The sequence below is a fragment of the Anomaloglossus baeobatrachus genome, chromosome 2 (assembly GCF_048569485.1).
Source record: "Anomaloglossus baeobatrachus isolate aAnoBae1 chromosome 2, aAnoBae1.hap1, whole genome shotgun sequence".
Taxonomy (NCBI): domain Eukaryota; kingdom Metazoa; phylum Chordata; class Amphibia; order Anura; family Aromobatidae; genus Anomaloglossus; species Anomaloglossus baeobatrachus.
Window position 1 is genome coordinate 367,985,426 of NC_134354.1, and position 18,797 is coordinate 368,004,222.

Sequence of the window (18,797 nt, forward strand, 5' to 3'; positions counted from 1 at the left end):
TGCGTCTATGTTCATCTGTGTTGCAGTCCTAGTGACATCTAAGCTCTGAATTTAACCCTTTCAGCCCCGGGGCACTTTCCGTTTTTGTTTTTTGCTCCCCTTCTTCTGAGAGCCGTAACTTTTTTATTTTTCCGTCAATCTTGCCATATGAGGGCTTGTTTTTTGCGGGACAAGTTGTACTTTTAAATGAAACCATAAGTTTTACCATATGGTGTACTGGAAAGCAGCAAAAAAATTCCAAGTGTGGAAAAATTGCAAAAAAAGTGTGATGGCACAATAGTTTTTGGGATCTTTTATTCACGGTGTTAACTATATGGTACAACTGATGTGTGGGTATGATGCCTGAGGTCGGTGCGAGCTTGTAGACACCAAACATGTTTAGGTTTACTTGTATCTAAGGGGTTAAAAAAAATTCACAAGCTTGTCCAATAAAAGTGGCGTACGTTTTGCGCCATTTTCCGAAACCCGTAGAGTTCTCATTTTTTGGGATCTATGGCTCAGTGACGGCTTATTTTTTGCGTCTCGAGCTGATGTTTCTAATGGTAGCATTTTTGCGCAGATGCTACGTTTTGATCGCCTGTTATTGCATTTTGCGTAAAACTTGCGGCGACCAAAAAAAGTAATTTTGGCGTTTGGAATTTTTTTGCCACCACGCCGTTTACCAATCAGATTAATTGATTTTATATTTTGATAGATCGGGCATTTCTGAATGCGGCGATACCAAATATGTGTATATTTTTTTTTTTTTTTTTTAACCCTTTAATTTTCAATGGGGGGAAAGGGGGGTGATTTGAACTTTTAGGTTTTTTTTTTTTTTTTTTAATTTTTTAAAACTTTTTTTTACTTTTTTTATTTTATTTTACTAGTCCCCCTAGGGGGCTATAGCGATCAGCAATCCGATCGCTTTCTGCTGATGACAGCTATACCGCTGTAATCAGCAGAAACAGTCACTTTATTTTTTCCTCTGCTCCGTGCCGAGGAAAAAGGAAAGTGAAACTTCGTAGCAGCAGGCGTCATCACATGACCCTGTGCTACGATGGCAACCACCGAACGTCACGTGATCACTCACGTGACTTCCGATGGGGGCGGCGGTAAGTAGAAAACATGGCCGCGCGCATATAGATCTCGCTGCCAGACTTTGGCAGCGAGATCTAAGGGGTTAATGTTCCGGGTGGAATGCGATTCCACTCGAACATGTAGGCACACATGTCAGCTGTTGAAAACAGCTGATATGTGTGCCGATCCACGCCACCTGCCCGCGGCAGGGGGCGGGGCTTACCGGGACACGATCCATGACGTAAAGATCCGTCCATGGTCGTGAAGGGGTTAAAGTAAGGCCACTTTTCACACTGTGCTCCTATCCCCATTCAGTGGTCCCGTCGGGGCTTCCATCCACGCCTAATTCAGGTCAGATTTATTTTTACAAATCGTTAAAGATTTAAGAAACTGTTCTTAAGAACAGAAATAACTATTTTATTCATAAAATAAAAGATTGCACTATTTATTAACCAAAAGCTGTCTAGTTATGTAGATTCCTAATTGTTAGGTACAAATTTTCTTTTTGACGCGGTGCATGCACGAGTTTCCTATTCTGACTGTGCTTTCTGCCTATCAGCCACAGCATGGTTTTAATTAGTGGTAGATCCTATCTGCTCAGATGCTTGTAGACTTTTAATCCAGGTGAAGCATTACACTACTAGGATATGGTCCCATCAAAAAAGGTCACTTTGCCGCAGTTGATGTGCATAGAACTAACCAGTATATGCTATACCGCATTAATGCAGTATAAATTTCATCTATTCTATGTTTGAATAGGTCTCGGCACTTAAGGCCCCGTCACACTAAGCAACATCGCTAGCAACATCGCTGCTAACGAACAACTTTTGTGACGTTGCTAGCGATGTTGCTGTGTGTGACATCCAGCAACAACCTGGCCCCTGCTGTGAGGTCGTTGGTTGTTGCTGAATGTCCTGGGTCATTTTTTAGTTGTTGCAGTCCCGCTGTGAAGCACAGATCGCTGTGTGTGACAGCGAGACAGCAACAACTAAATGTGCAGGCAGCAGGAGCCGGCTTCTGCGGAGGCTGGTAACCACAGTAAACATCGGGTAACCAAGAAGCCCTGTCCTTGGTTACCCGATATTTACCTTTGTTACCAGCCTCCGCCGCTCTCACTGTCAGTGCCGGCTCCTGCTCTGTGCACATGTAGCTGCAGGACACATCGGGTTAATTAACCCGATGTGTGCTGTAGCTAGGAGAGCAGGGAGCCAGCGCTAAGCATTGTGCGCTACTCCCTGCTCTGTGCACATTTAGCTGCAGTACACATCGGGTAATTAACCCGATGTGTGCTGTAACTAGGAGAGCAAGGAGCCAGCGCTAAGCGGTGTGCGCTGCTCCCTGCTCTGTGCACATGTAGCTGCAGCACACATCGGGTAATTAACCCGATGTGTGCTGTAACTAGGAGAGCAGGGAGCCAGCGCTCAGTGTGCGCTGCTCCCTGCTTTCTGCACGTGTAGCTCCGTGTGCTGGTAACCAAGGTAAATATCGGGTTGGTTACCCGATATTTACCTTAGTTACCAAGCGCAGCATCTTCCACGCGGCGCTGGGGGCTTGTCACTGGTTGCTGGTGAGCTCACCAGCAACTCGTGTAGCCACGCTCCAGCGATCCCTGCCAGGTCAGGTTGCTGGTGGGATCGCTGGAGCGTCGCAGTGTGACATCTCACCAGCAACCTCCTAGCAACTTACCAGCGATCCCTATCGTTGTTGGGATCGCTGGTAAGTTGCTTAGTGTGACTGGACCTTTACTGAGTGCTGCTGTACCCTTTTGTTTGTGTTTCAAAGCACTAGCAAAAGCCTGCCATCATTTTTGTTAAATCTGCCTTGATATGTGTTAAAGGGAACCTGTCAGGTCCCAAGTGCACCCAGAACCACGAGTACTTCTGCATGCATAGCTAGAATCCCGGCCCAACTGTCCCAGCATTTACTAGCATACATAAACAGATGTTTAGAAAAAGTATTTCTTTGTCGCTCCATTGGGAGACCCAGACAATTGGGTGTATAGCTTCTGCCTCCGGAGGCCACACAAAGTATTACACTTAAAAGTGTAACGCCCCTCCCCTTCTGCCTATACACCCCCCGTGCATCACGGGCTCCTCAGTTTTTATGCTTTGTGCGAAGGAGGCACACATGCACGCATAGCTCCACATCTTAGTCAGCAGCAGCTGCTGACTATGTCGGATGGAAGAAAAGAGGGCCCTTAACAGGGCCCCCAGCATGCTCCCTTCTCACCCCACTCTTGTCGGCGGTGTTGTTAAGGTTGAGGTACCCATTGCGGGTACAGAGGCTGGAGCCCACATGCTGTTTTCCTTCCCCATCCCTTAAGGGCTCTGGGTGAAGTGGGATCCTAATCGGTCTCCAGGCACATGAGACCGTGCTCCCTCCGCAGCCCCTGGGGAATCTGCTGACAGGAGCCGAGTATCGACAGGGACAAGGCCCTGCTACTGTGAGGTACTCTGTGTCCCCGTGGGGACCGCGCATAGAGCGCTAATGCCACACACACTGCAGCACTGCTGGGTGTGTTAGTGCGCCGGGGACTACTGCGCCGGCCGCGCTGTGAGGTACTCTGTGTCCCCGTGGGAACCGCGCATGGAGCGCTGGTGGCCATATACACTTCAGCACTGCTGGGTGTGTTTGTGCGCCGGGGACTACCGCGCCGACCGCGCTTATATGCCGGCCGCGCTTATTACTTTAGTCCCCGGCTTTTGCGGCCTAGGATCGCATATTCCCGCCCCCAGGCCTGCCAGTCAGGGGAAGGGCGGGACGCTGCACAGGACGTTAGTGCTGAGGGTTGGAGCATACTTGTATCCTCCTCCCCCCTCATACAGCACACTGGGGCTCCAGATTCCCGCACTTTCTAGGGCACGCCCACGGCCCCCTCCTCTCCACAGAACGCCGGCAGCCATTCCTGTCAGCACTTCTAACGCTGGAGAGGAGAGACAACAGGCTCTGGGAGGCCCAGGCAGGGATTCTGGTGATCACACAACCGCTTTGAGCGGTCGGTAAGCAGCACCTGAGGTGCTGGCCCCACTGAGTGCAGAAGTGTACATATATATATATGCTTATATGCTATACATTTACACTGTACTGTCGCACTGTTGATTTTTGGCTATATACCCTCCTGGATTGTACTCAGAGGAGACAACAGCATGTCGTCTGCAAATAGCAAGGGTGCCAAAGCACAGGCTTACTTTGCAACCTGTACCTCATGTGCGGCTATACTACCGGCAGGTTCCACGGACCCTCATTGTGTGCAATGCTCGGCCCCTGTGGCACTTACTCAGCCGGAGCCTCTGCTACTGGTGGCCCAGGTAGAACCACCTGCTACCACTGTCCAGGTGACAGGGACGGAGTTTGCAGTGTTTGCTGACAAACTGTCTGAGACTATGGATAAATGGTCTGCTAGGATACTAGAAGCCTTACAGTCCAGACCGGTGACTCAGGCCCCGGGCACTGTTCAATCATTGACCCCAGGCCCCCCTCAATTGGAGCTGCAGAGTGCTCCTGGGATGACCCATGGGTCCCAGGGTGAGGTCTCTGACATGGACCGCAGTCCCAGGCCGCCTAAGCGGGGGCGCTGGGACATTCCCTCGACTTCATCACACTGTTCAGGGTCTCAGCAGGAAGACTCTCTGGATGATGAAGCGGAGGTAGCAGATCAGGATTCTGATCCTGAGACCGCGCTTAACCTGGATACACCTGATGGTGACGCCATAGTGAATGACCTTATAGCGACCATCAATCAGGTGTTGGATATTTCTCCACCAGCTCCTACAATTGAGGAGTCAGCTTCTCGGCAGGAGAAATTCCGTTTCAGGTCTCCCAAGCGTCCATTGAGTATGTTTTTGGATCACTCTGACTTCAGAGAGTCAGTCCAGAAACACCGAGCTTGTCCAGATAAGCGTTTTTCCAAGCGCCTTAAGGATACACGTTATCCCTTCCCCCCTGACGTTGTCAAGGGCTGGGCTCAGTGTCCTAAGGTGGATCCTCCTGTCTCCAGACTGGCGGCTAGATCCATAGTTGCAGTGGAAGATGGGGCTTCACTCAAAGATGCCACTGACAGACAGATGGAGCTCTGGTTGAAATCCATCTATGAAGCTATCGGCGCGTCTTTTGCTCCAGCATTCGCAGCCGTATGGGCACTCCAAGCTATCTCAGCTTGTCATGCGCAGATTAATACAGTCACACGTACATCTGCTCCGCAAGTGGTGTCCTTAACCTCTCAGGCGTCGGCGTTTGCATCCTACGCCATTAATGCGGTCCTGGACTCTACGAGCCGTACAGCGGTAGCATCCGCCAATTCGGTGGCAGTCCGCAGGGCCATGTGGTTACGTGAATGGAAGGCAGACTCCGCTTCCAAAAAGTTCTTAACCGGTTTGCCATTTTCTGGCGACCGCCTGTTTGGTGAACGATTGGATGAAATCATTAAACAATCCAAGGGAAAGGACTCTTCCTTACCCCAGTCCAAACCAAACAGACCTCAACCACGGAAGGTACAATCGAGGTTTCGGTCCTTTTGGCCCGCGGGAAGGTCTCAGTTCTCCTCGTCCAAAAGGCCTCAAAAGGATCAGAGGAACTCCGATGCATGGCGGTCTAAGTCACGTCCTAAAAAGACCGCCGGAGGAACCGCTCCCAAGGCGGCCTCCTCATGACTTTCGGCCTCCTCACACCGCATCCTCGGTAGGTGGCAGGCTTTCCCGCTTTTGCGACGCCTGGCTGCCACAGGTAAAAGACCGATGGGTGAGAGACATTCTATCCCACGGTTACAGGATAGAGCTCAGCTCTCGTCCTCCGACTCGTTTTTTTCAGAACATCCCCGCCCCCCGAGAGAGCCGATGCTCTTCTTCAGGCGGTGTGCACTCTGAAGGCGGAAGGGGTGGTGATCCCTGTGCCTCTTCAGCAACAGGCTCACGGTTTTTACTCCAACTTGTTTGTGGTACCGAAAAAGGACGGATCCTTCCGTCCGGTTCTGGACCTAAAACTGCTCAACAAACACGTAAAAACCAGGCGGTTCCGGATGGAATCGCTCCGCTCCGTCATCGCCTCAATGTCCCAAGGAGATTTCCTAGCATCAATCGACATCAAAGATGCTTATCTCCACGTACCAATTGCACCAGAGCATCAGCGCTTCCTGCGTTTCGCCATAGGAGACGAACATCTTCAGTTCGTGGCACTACCTCTCGGCCTGGCGACAGCCCCACGGGTCTTCACCAAGGTCATGGCAGCAGTGGTAGCAGTCCTACACTCTCAGGGACACTCGGTGATCCCTTACTTAGACGATCTGCTTGTCAAGGCACCCACTCAAGTGGCATGCCAACACAGCCTGAACATTGCTCTGGAGACTCTCCAGAGTTTCGGGTGGATCATCAATTTTCCAAAGTCAAATCTGACACCGGCACAATCTCTGACATATCTTGGCATGGAGTTTCATACTCTTCCAGCGATAGTGAAGCTTCCGCTGGACAAACAGCGTTCACTACAGACAGGGGTGCGATCTCTCCTTCAAGGCCAGTCACACCCTCTGAGGCGCCTCATGCACTTCCTAGGGAAGATGGTAGCAGCAATGGAGGCAGTTCCTTTTGCGCAGTTTCATCTGCGTCCTCTTCAATGGGACATTCTCCGAAAATGGGACAGGAAGTCGACGTCCCTCGACAGGAAAGTCTCCCTTTCTTTGTCGCTCTATTGGGAGACCCAGACAATTGGGTGTATAGCTACTGCCTCCGGAGGCCACACAAAGTATTACACTTAAAAGTGTAAGGCCCCTCCCCTTCTGCCTATACACCCCCCGTGGGATCACGGGTTCCTCAGTTTTCATGCTTTGTGCGAAGGAGGCTAACATCCACGCATAGCTCCACTGTTTAGTCAGCAGCAGCTGCTGACTTTGTCGGATGGAAGAAAAGAGGGCCCATACTAGGGCCCCCAGCATGCTCCCTTCTCACCCCACTTTTGTTGGCGGTGTTTGTTAAGGTTGAGGTACCCATTGCAGGTACGGAGGCTGGAGCCCACATGCTGCTTTCCTTCCCCATCCCCTTAGGGCTCTGGGTGAAGTGGGATTTTACCGGTCTCCAGGCACAGGAGACCGTGCTCCGTCCACAGCCCCTGGGAATCTGCTGGACATGGAGCTGAGTATCGTCAGGGACAGGGCCCTGCTACATTAAGGTACTCTGTGTCCCCGTACAAATCGCGCACACACACACCAGCATTGCTGGGGGTGTTAGTGCGCCGGGGACAGCAGCGCGGCGCGCTGGTGCTATTACTCACTGCAGCTTTGCTGAGTCAGTTTATGTATTAGGAACTGCCGCGCCGGCCGCTGCTGGCGGTTTTTACACTGCGGCGCGGCTGAGACTTGTGGTGCGCCGGGGACTTCCGCGCTGGCCGTGCTTATACGACGGCCGCGCTTATAAATCGAGTCCCCGGCTTTTGCGGCCTAGTTCCGTTTCGTTCCCGCCCCCAGGCCTGCCAGTCAGGGGAAGGGCGGGACGCTGTCAGAACGTCAGCGCCGAGGGCTGGAGTCTGCTTAGCATACTCCAACCCCCCTCACTGGGCACAGTACGACGCCAGTTTCCCCGCACTTTGTCTGGGGCACGCCCACGGCCTGCCCCTCTTCACAGGACGCCGGCAGCCATTCCTGTTTGCAAGTCTGAGTGGAGAAGGGAGACAAGCTCTGGGACACCCAGACACGGGATTCTGGCGACCACGCACCCGTTTTTCAGCGGGCGGTAAGCAGCACCTGAGGTGCTGACCCCACTAGTGCCGCAGTGTTCATTTGTACTTTATGCTTGTATGCTATACATTGCACTGTACGGTCGCTATTCTTGGCTATATACCCTCCTAGATTGCTAGACAACAGCATGTCGTCCGCAAAAAGCAAGAGGGCCAAGACACAGGCTTTCTATGCTACTTGTACCGCATGTGAGGCTGTTCTACCGGCAGGTGCCACTGACCCCCATTGTGTGCAATGTTCAGCCCCTGTAGCACTTGCTCAGCCGGGGTCTCTGCTAGAGGTGGCCCAAGGAGAACCACCTGTGAATACTGTCCAGGTGACAGGGACAGAGGTTCCAGTTTTTGCTGTAGATTGTCGGTGACTATGACTAAAATCCTTGAGACTTTGCAGTCCAGACCGGTAACTCAGACCATGGGCACTATTGATTCAATGCTCTCTGGCCCCCCTCATTTGGAACAGACCCGTGCTCCGGGGGGGTCCCATGCATCCCGGGGTGATGGCTCTGACACGGACGACAGTCCCAGACAGCCTAAGCGAGCTCGCTATGAGCGACCCTCGACTTCATCACATTGGTCAGGGTCCCAGCAGGAGGACTCTCTGTATAATGAGGCAGAGGTAGCTGATCAGGATTCTGATCCTGAGACCGCTCTCAATCTGGATACACCTGATGGGGACGCAATAGTGAATGATCTCATAGCGTCCATCAATAAAAGGTTGGATATTTCTCCCCCAGCTCCTCCAGTGGAGGAGTCAGCTTCACAGCAGGAGAAATTCCATTTCAGGTATCCCAAGCGTAAATTGAGTACTTTTCTGGACCACTCTGACTTTAGAGAGGCAGTCCAGAAACACCACACTTATCCAGATAAGCGTTTCTCCAAACATCTTAAGGATACACGTTATCCCTTTCCCCCGGACGTGGTCAAGAACTGGACCCAGTGTCCAAAAGGTGGATCCCCCAATCTCCAGGCTTGCGGCTAGATCCATAGTTGCAGTGGAAGATGAGGCTTCACTTAAAGATGCCACTGACAGACAGATGGAGCTCTGGTTGAAATCCATCTATGAAGCTATCGGCGCGTCGTTTGCTCCAGCATTCGCAGCTGTATGGGCACTCCAAGCTATTTCAGCTGGTCTGGCGCAGATTGACACTGTCACACGTACATCTGTTCCGCAAGTAGCGTCCTTAACCTCTCAAATGTCTGCATTTGCGTATTACGCTATTAATGCTGTCCTGGACTCTACGAGCCGTACGGCAGTGGCGTCCGCCAACTCCGTAGTTTTACGCAGATCCTTGTGGTTAACGGAATGGAAGGCAGATTCTGCTTCCAAGCAGTGCTTAACCAGTTTGCCATTTTCTGGTGACAGACTGTTTGGTGAGAGATTGGATGAAATCATTAAACAGTCCAAGGGTAAGGATTCATCCTTACCTCAGCCCAGACCAAATAAACCCCAACAGAGGACAGGACAGTCGAGGTTTCGGTCCTTTCGAGGCTCGGGCAGGTCCCAATTCTCCTCGTCCAAAAGGACTCAAAAGGATCAGAGGAGCTCAGATTCTTGGTGGGCTCAGTCACGCCCAAAGAAAGCAGCCGGAGGAACCGCTACCAAGGCGGCTTCCTCATGACTTCGGCCTCCTCTCTCCGCATCCTCGGTCGGTGGCAGGCTCTCCCGTTTTGGCGACATTTGGCTGCCACATGTCAAAAACCGTTGGGTGAGAGACATTCTGTCTCACGGGTACAGGATAGAGTTCAGTTCTCGTCCTCCTACTCGATTCTTCAGAACTTCTCCGCCTCCCGACCGAGCCGATGCTCTTCTGCAGGCGGTGTGCTCTTTAAAGGTAGAAGGAGTGGTGATCCCTGTTCCTCTTCAGGAGCAAGGTCACGGTTTTTACTCCAATTTGTTTGTGGTGCCAAAGAAGGACAGGTCTTTCCGTCCTGTTCTGGACCTAAAACTGCTCAACAAGCATGTGAAAACCAGGCGGTTCCGGATGGAATCCCTCCGCTCCGTCATCGCCTCAATGTCTCAAGGAGATTTCCTAGCATCAATAGTCATCAAAGATGCTTATCTCCACGTGCCGATTGCTCCAGAACACCAGCGTTTTCTACGCTTCGTTATAGGAGACGAACACCTTCAGTTCGTAACCCTGCCTTTCCGTCTGGCGACAGCCCCAAGGGTCTTCACCAAGATCATGGCAGTAGTAATAGCAGTCCTGCACTCTCAGGGTCACTCTGTGATCCCTTACTTGGACGATCTACTTGTCAAGGCACCCTCTCAAGAGGCATGCCAACACAGCCTGAACGTTGCGCTGGAGACTCTCCAGAGTTTCGGGTGGATCATCAATTTTTCAAAGTCAAATCTGACCCCGACCCAATCGATAACATACCTTGGCATGGAGTTTCATACTCTCTCAGCGATAGTAATGCTTCCGCTGGACAAACAGCGTTCACTACAGACAGGGGTGCAATCTCTCCTTCAGGGCCAGTCGCACCCCTTGAGACGCCTCATGCACTTCTTGGGGAAGATGGTAGCAGCAATGGAGGCAGTCCCTTTCGCGCAGTTTCGTCTGCGTCCACTACAATGGGACATTCTTCGCCAATGGGACGGGAAGTCGACGTCCCTAGACAGGAACGTCTCCCTTTCTCAGGCGGCCAAGGATTCGCTTCAGTGGTGGCTTCTTCCCACCTCATTGTCAATAGGAAAGTCTTCCTACCCCCATCCTGGGCGGTGGTCACAACGGACGCGAGTCTATCAGGGTGGGGAGCAGTTTTTCTCCACCACAGGGCTCAAGGTACGTGGACTCAGCAAGAGTCCACCCTTCAGATCAATGTTCTGGAAATCAGAGCAGTGTATCTTGCCCTACAAGCCTTTCAGCAGTGGCTGGCAGGCAGGCAGATCCGAATTCAGTCGGACAACTCCACAGCGGTGGCATACATCAACCACCAAGGAGGGACACGCAGTCGGCAAGCCTTCCAGGAAGTCCGGCGGATTCTGACGTGGGTGGAAGACACGGCATCCACCATATCCGCAGTTCACATCCTGGGCATAGAAAACTGGGAAGCAGACTTCCTCAGTCGCCAGGGTATGGACGCAGGGGAATGGTCTCTTCACCCGGACGTGTTCAGGAAATTTGTCGCCGCTGGGGGAGGCCAGACGTCGACCTAATGGCGTCCCGGCACAACAACAAGGTCCCGGCCTTCATGGCACGGTCTCACGATCTCAGAGCTCTGGCGGCGGACGCCTTAGTTCAAGATTGGTCGCAGTTTCGGCTGCCTTATGTGTTCCCACCTCTGGCGCTGTTGCCCAGAGTGCTACGCAAGATCAGGTCCGACTGCCGCCGCGCCATCCTCGTCGCTCCAGACTGGCCAAGGAGGTCGTGGTACCCGGATCTGTGGCATCTCACGGTAGGACAACCGTGGGCACTACCAGACCGGCCAGACTTGCTGTCTCAAGGGCCGTTTTTCCATCAGAATTCTGCGGCCCTGAGCCTGACTGTGTGGCCATTGAGTCCTGGATCCTAGCGTCTTCAGGATTATCTCAAGAGGTCATTGCCACCATGAGACAGGCTAGGAAGCTAACCTCTGCCAAGATCTACCACAGGACGTGGAAGATATTCTTAGCTTGGTGCTCTGCTCAGGAAGTTTTTCCCTGGCCATTTGCTTTGCCTACTTTTCTTTCCTTCCTGCAATCCGGGTTGGAAAAAGGTCTGTCGCTCGGCTCCCTTAAGGGACAAGTCTCTGCGCTATCTGTATTTTTTCAGAAGCGCCTAGCACGACTTCCTCAGGTACGCACGTTCCTGCAAGGGGTTTGTCATATCGTCCCTCCTTACAAGCGGCCGTTAGAGCCCTGAGATCTGAACAAGGTTCTAATTGCTCTCCAGAAGCCGCCTTTCGAGCCTTTGAGGGATGTTTCCCTGTCTCGCCTTTCACAGAAAGTGGCCTTTCTAGTAGCGGTCACGTCTCTTCGGAGAGTGTCCGAGCTAGCAGCGCTGTCATGCAAATCTCCCTTCCTGGTGTTTCACCAGGACAAGGTGGTTCTGCGCCCGATTCCGGAGTTTCTCCCTAAGGTGGTATCCCCCTTTCATCTCAATCAGGATATCTCCTTACCTTCTTTGTGTCCTCGTCCAGTTCATCAATGTGAAAAGGATTTGCATTTTTTGGATCTGGTGAGAGCACTCAGAATCTACATTTCCCGCACGGCACCTCTGCGCCGCTCGGATGCACTCTTTGTCCTTGTCGCCGGCCAGCGTAAAGGGTCGCAAGTTTCCAAATCCACCCTGGCTCGGTGGATCAAGGATCCAATTCTTGAAGCCTACCGTTCTGCGGGGCTTCCGGTTCCCTTAGGGCTGAAGGCCCATTCTACCAGAGCCGTGGGTGCGTCCTGGGCATTACGGCACCAGGCTACGGCTCAGCAGGTGTGCCAGGCGGCTACCTGGTCGAGTCTGCACACTTTTACCAAGCATTATCAGGTGCATACCTACGCTTCGGCGGACGCCAGCCTAGGTAGACAAGTCCTTCAGGCGGCGATTGCCCACCTGTAGAAAAGGGCCGTTTTTATGGCCCTATCATGAGGTATTATTTTACCCACCCAGGGATTGCTTTTGGACATCCCAATTGTCTGGGTCTCCCAATAGAGCGACAAAGAAGAAGGGAATTTTGTTTACTTACCGTAAATTCCTTTTCTTCTAGCTCTAATTGGGAGACCCAGCACCCGCCCCTGTTTTTTTGTATACACATGTTGTTCATGTTGAATGGTTTCAGTTCTCCGATATTCCTTCGGATTGAATTTGCTTAAACCAGTTTATTGGCTTTCCTCCTTCTTGCTTTTGCACTAAAACTGAGGAACCCGTGATCCCACGGGGGGTGTATAGGCAGAAGGGGAGGGGCCTTACACTTTTAAGTGTAATACTTTGTGTGGCCTCCGGAGGCAGTAGCTATACACCCAATTGTCTGGGTCTCCCAATTAGAGCTAGAAGAAAAGGAATTTACGGTAAGTAAACAAAATTCCCTTCTTCTCGGGCAGCCAAGGCTTCCCTTCAGTGGTGGCTTCTCCCCACTTCTCTGTCGGGGGGAAATCCTTCCTTCCCCCATCATGGGCTGTGGTCACGACGGACGCGAGCCTGTCAGGGTGGGGAGCGGTTTTTCTCCACCACAGGGCTCAGGGAACCTGGACTCCGACAGAGTCCTCCCTTCAGATCAGTGTTCTGGAGATAAGGGCAGTGTATCTTGCCCTAAAGGCGTTCCAGCCGTATCTGGAAGGCCAGCAAATCCGAATTCAGTCGGACAGCTCCACAGCGGTGGCATACATCAACCACCAAGGGGGAACACGCAGTCGGCAAGCCTTCCAGGAAGTCCGGCGGATTCTTATGTGGGTGGAAGCCACGGCCTCCACCATATCCGCAGTTCACATCCCGGGCGTAGAAAACTGGGAAGCAGACTTTCTCAGTCGCCAGGGCATGGACGCAGGGGAATGGTCCCTTCACCCGGACGTGTTTCAGGAGATCTGTTGCCGCTGGGGGATGCCGGACGTCGACCTAATGGCGTCACGGCACAACAAGGTCCCAACATTCATGGCACGGTCTCAAGATCACAGAGCTCTGGCGGCAGACGCCTTAGTTCAGGATTGGTCGCAGTTTCAGCTCCCTTATGTGTTTCCTCCTCTGGCACTGTTGCCCAGAGTGTTACGCAAGATCAGGTCCGACTGTCGCCGCGCCATCCTCGTCGCGCCAGACTGGCCGAGGAGGTCGTGGTACCCAGATCTGTGGCATCTCACGGTGGGTCAACCGTGGCCACTACCAGACCGACCAGACTTGCTGTCTCAAGGGCCGTTTTTCCATCTGAATTCTGCGGCCCTCAACCTGACTGTGTGGCCATTGAGTCCTGGATCCTAGCGTCTTCAGGGTTATCTCAAGAGGTCATTGCCACTATGAGACAGGCTAGGAAACCAACGTCCGCCAAGATCTACCACAGGTCGTGGAGGATATTCCTATCTTGGTGCTCTGATCAGGGTTTTTCTCCCTGGCCATTTGCCTTGCCCACTTTTCTTTTCTTTCCTTCCTTCAATCAGGATTGGAAAAAGGGTTGTCGCTCGGCTCTCTTAAGGGACAAGTCTCAGCGCTCTCTGTGTTTTTTCAGAAGCGCCTGGCCAGACTTCCACAGGTACGCACATGCCTGCAGGGGGTTTGTCACATAGTCCCTCCTTACAAGCGGCCGTTAGAACCCTGGGATCTGAACAGGGTACTGATGGCTCTTCAGAAACCACCTTTCGAGCCAATGAAGGATATTTCTCTTTCACGCCTTTCACAGAAAGTGGTTTTCCTAGTAGCAGTCACATCACTTCGGAGAGTGTCTGAGCTAGCAGCGCTGTCATGCAAAGCCCCTTTCCTGGTGTTTCACCAGGACAAGGTGGTTCTGCGTCCGGTTCCGGAATTTCTACCTAAGGTGGTATCCCCCTTTCATCTCAATCAGGATATCTCATCTCCTTACCCTCTTTTTGTCCTCATCCAGTTCACCAGTGTGAAAAGGATCTGCACTTGTTAGATCTGGTGAGAGCACTCAGACTCTACATTTCTCGTACGGCGCCCCTGCGCCGTTCGGATGCACTCTTTGTCCTTGTCGCTGGCCAGCGTAAAGGGTCACAGGCTTCGAAATCAACCCTGGCTCGGTGGATCAAGGAACCAATTCTCGAAGCTTATCGATCTTCTGGGCTTCCGGTTCCCTCTGGGCTGAAAGCCCATTCTACCAGAGCCGTGGGTGCGTCCTGGGCTTTGCGGCACCAGGCTACGGCTCAGCAGGTGTGTCAGGCGGCTACCTGGTCGAGCCTGCACACTTTCACGAAACACTATCAGGTGCATACCTATGCTTCGGCGGATGCCAGCCTAGGTAGGCAAGTCCTTCAGGCGGCGGTTGCCCACCTGTAGGAAAGGGCCGTGGTTCGGCTCTATTACGAGGTATTATTTTACCCACCCAGGGACTGCTTTTGGACGTCCCAATTGTCTGGGTCTCCCAATGGAGCGACAAAGAAGAAGGGAATTTTGTTTACTTACCGTAAATTCCTTTTCTTCTAGCTCCAATTGGGAGACCCAGCACCCGCCCCTGTTCCCTTCGGGCTGTTGTTCTTTGTGTACACATGTTGTTCATGTTGAATGGTTTCAGTTCTCCGAAATTCCTTCGGATTGAATTTACTTTAAACCAATTTATAACTTTTACTCCTTCTTGCTTTTGCACCAAAACTGAGGAGCCCGTGATGCACGGGGGGTGTATAGGCAGAAGGGGAGGGGCGTTACACTTTTAAGTGTAATACTTTGTGTGGCCTCCGGAGGCAGAAGCTATACACCCAATTGTCTGGGTCTCCCAATTGGAGCTAGAAGAAAAGGAATTTACGGTAAGTAAACAAAATTCCCTTCTTCTAAAGGTTGTTTGAGATGGTAATGAGGGCTGTGATTAATCGCAGGGGCGTTAGTTCCCTGGCTAGTCCGCTCACTTAGCTTGTTATTACACCCCTGTGGGTGTGATAACCATCTTTACAATGCTCAGCATCATGGCAACGCGATACAAATCCATGCATGCACGTGGCTTTGTATCCTTTAGCATTACCTTTGTATCCTTTGATGCCAGGTGTATGCATCTTGGCTTCAAAGGGGCTCACTGCCCATGATCGGAAGTCGTCCGCACTTCCGGCCATGCACATGTGAGAAGTGCGCATGACCGTAAGTGCAGGCGACTTCCAATCATGGTTAGTGAGCCTCTTTGAGGCAGGGATGCATACACCTGGCATCAAAGAAGCTGAAGGTTAACGGGTACAAAGCTGCACGCATGCGCCTCATTATATTGCGTTGCCATGACTCTGACTGTAATAAAGCATATTAGCATGCCCACAGGGACGTGCTAACTTGCCAAGTGGCTAACTAGCCAGGGAACTAACGCCTCTGCGACTAGTCACAGTCCTTATTAGCATCTCATAAACCATCTTTAGAAATACTTTTTCTAAAGATCTGTTAATGTACACTATTAAATGTGGGGACAGTTAGGCAGCGATTCTAGATATGCACCCAGAACTGCTATATACCTCGATCACTGCCATTCCAATAATAACAAAGGAACTACTAGCTGCCACCACCAATCGTTTATGCAGTTCAATTGGACACCCATTAGAGGTGGTGTATGTCTTGGGGGATGTGGTTTATTTGGCAAGAGGAATAATAATAATATTTATTCATTTATATAGCGCTATCAATTCCACAGCGCTTTACATACATTGACAACACTGTCCCCTTTGGGGCTCACAATCTAAATTGTCCTATCTGTATGTCTTTCGAGTGTGGGAGGAAACCAGAGAATCCGGAGGAAACCCACGCAAACACTGGGAGAACATACAAACTCCTTGCAGATGGTGTCCTTGGTGGGATTTGAACCCAGGACCTCAGCGCTGCAAGACTGCAGTGCTAACCACTGAGGAACAAAGCTATTCAATTTTAGATATTTTATCTGAAAGGTAGGCAGTGTTTAAAAATATACAAAATATGTTACAAAGGGGGTAAAATAATACGGAGGAAAGGCCACCAATGAAATGTTGAACAATCCTACATGGCAATGTACTTTAGACATTGATTGAACAAGGATCATAATTTGGTATTTGCTTTTATTAAGACAAGTTACACCCACATACCTCCCCTCTGGTGACAGGGCTGGACATGGGAAATAGCTTAAGTCTCTGAAAATTATGATTTTCAACTTTCAGAATATCTTCGTCCCTGGAGGTCCCAGGCTGAATATTTTATCGCCATGTTTCCTATCATGATTTTTCTCATATGTTGTATTGTCATCCATCTGCTAAATTTTAATTTGGCGCTCATAGGCAGGTCTCACAATTATGAAAAATTATGCATTTTCTTTCCCTTTGCATCACATTGCAAAAAATGTGTCTCCCATAAATATCGAATCAATACCTCAATATTCCTCACTCACCACTGATGACCAAAAGTCTGGTGAAATGTTTTGAAATTCAGCAAAGCTGACATCAGAGTAATACATTTAATACTTTAAAATCCCTGGGTAGACAGACTACAGAACGTCTGTTTCCTAGCAAATAACCAAAGCAATTATTTGTCCACATCAGGGGGTCCTAACTGTACAGGGGCCAGATGTTGTCCTAGTTCTTTTTTCCCCCCCAAGTTAAAATTAATTCCATATATTCAATGTGGGGTGGATATGTCCTCTCTCTAGAGACCAAAAAGAAGTCTTTATGGATTCTATAATTTCTATGTCATTGTTTTTTCTTTTTTTTTTTTTTTTTTTTTTGGACACATGGAAGAATTCATCACCATTCAAACTTTCCATTCTAGAGAAGGTGGGTATATCACTTCATCACAATGAGCAAACTGGTCTTAGAGCTGAAATTTTAGGAACTCTGTTAAATATCTTTTCTTTGTTTGAGCCAATTATATTTATCATGCAAAAGTAGCAGTCATCAACATGGTTTTGAGGTTCTCACCAGGTCATTGGAACAGCAAAGCTTAGACTTTTTTTTCTTCTTACCTTTTGTTCACTATCAGACACTCAATACAGCTAAATATAAACCTGGGCACACAAAATTGAGTAATCAAGGAAACGGGAGAATATGTAATTCTTTTGTTCTGCTTTTTATTCATGCAAAGGTTTGAAAATAATAATGTTTCTGCCTTATTTTCAGGCCTTTATCAAAATGGAGTCTGAATAATAAACAGAGAAAAGGAAACAATAAGTACAAAATTTGCATCATCACTAATTAATATATCACAGGACTTATACAAAAATCGTCAATATATTCATTACATTATACATAAAGCAAAAAAGTGTTAGTACATCACACTCTTAGCAAAATCTAAGAGAACAAGACTTTATTTTGTAATAATCATGAGGTGATATCTATTACCGTATTTTTCAGACTATAAGACGCACCTGACCATAAGACGCACCCTGGTTTTAGAGGAGGAAAATAAAATTTTAACCAAAAAATGTGGTCATGACACACTGTTATGGGGCGAGGATCTGCTGCTGACACTGTTATGGGGGTAATGTCCCCAAATTATCTACTAAGGTACCCCATTCTGGTAACGATCCTCCTGCCTTGTATATGATCCTGCTCATATACCCCCATCCTGCTCATAATATACCCCTATCCTGGTATATGGCCTGTATCCTGTGGCACAGAAAAAAAAATAAACGTTTATACTCTTCCTTACTCCCTGCAGCACCGTCATCTTCCTCTTTGTCTCAGCTGCAGCGCCGCTGAGTGGAGCCGTCACCGTTGTCTGCAGCATCGCGATGTCTTTCTGTCTGTGCCGGTCAGCTGATCTGTGTGGACACTAGCGGCGCGCACAGCGATGACGTCATCACTGTGCTCACCGTTCTCTACACAGATCAGCTGACTGGCACAGACAGGAAGACATTGCGATGCTGCAGGGGGACGGCTCCATACACTGTGACATGTGAGTACACTGATTCGCTGCACCCCGCACTGATAATGATGCATGGGGGCAGTGAATACAGCCGCACATGATCACTCCAGGCTGTAGTTGCCAGGGGTGATCATGCGGACCGGCTGTTAATTATGCGCACACACCCCCGCTCATCCCCCGCCCATCACCCCGCCCAGCGCTGAGAGATGATGGGCGGCAGGATGGGCGTGCATATCTAATGAGCGGGCCCATGTCATGGCAGGCGCTGCTGCAGCCTGCTCGTGCCCCCAATGACCCGCTCCACCGCAGCACCCTCATTCCCCGCAGCCACATTCAGACCATAAGACGCACCCCCCACTTTCCCCCAACATGTGGGGGGAAAAAATTGCGTCTTATGGTCCGAAAAATACGGTATATACATTTTCTAGAAAGGACCTTATCATTCCCAACATGATGCATAGACATACACCTACCTATATAGAGGTATAAAGGATGCAAGGAGAGTGAATCAATCGTTGACACGTATGAGGTTTTTATGGAAAGGAGTATACCTAGAGTAGATAACAGTAATGGGGATTACATCTGTAATGC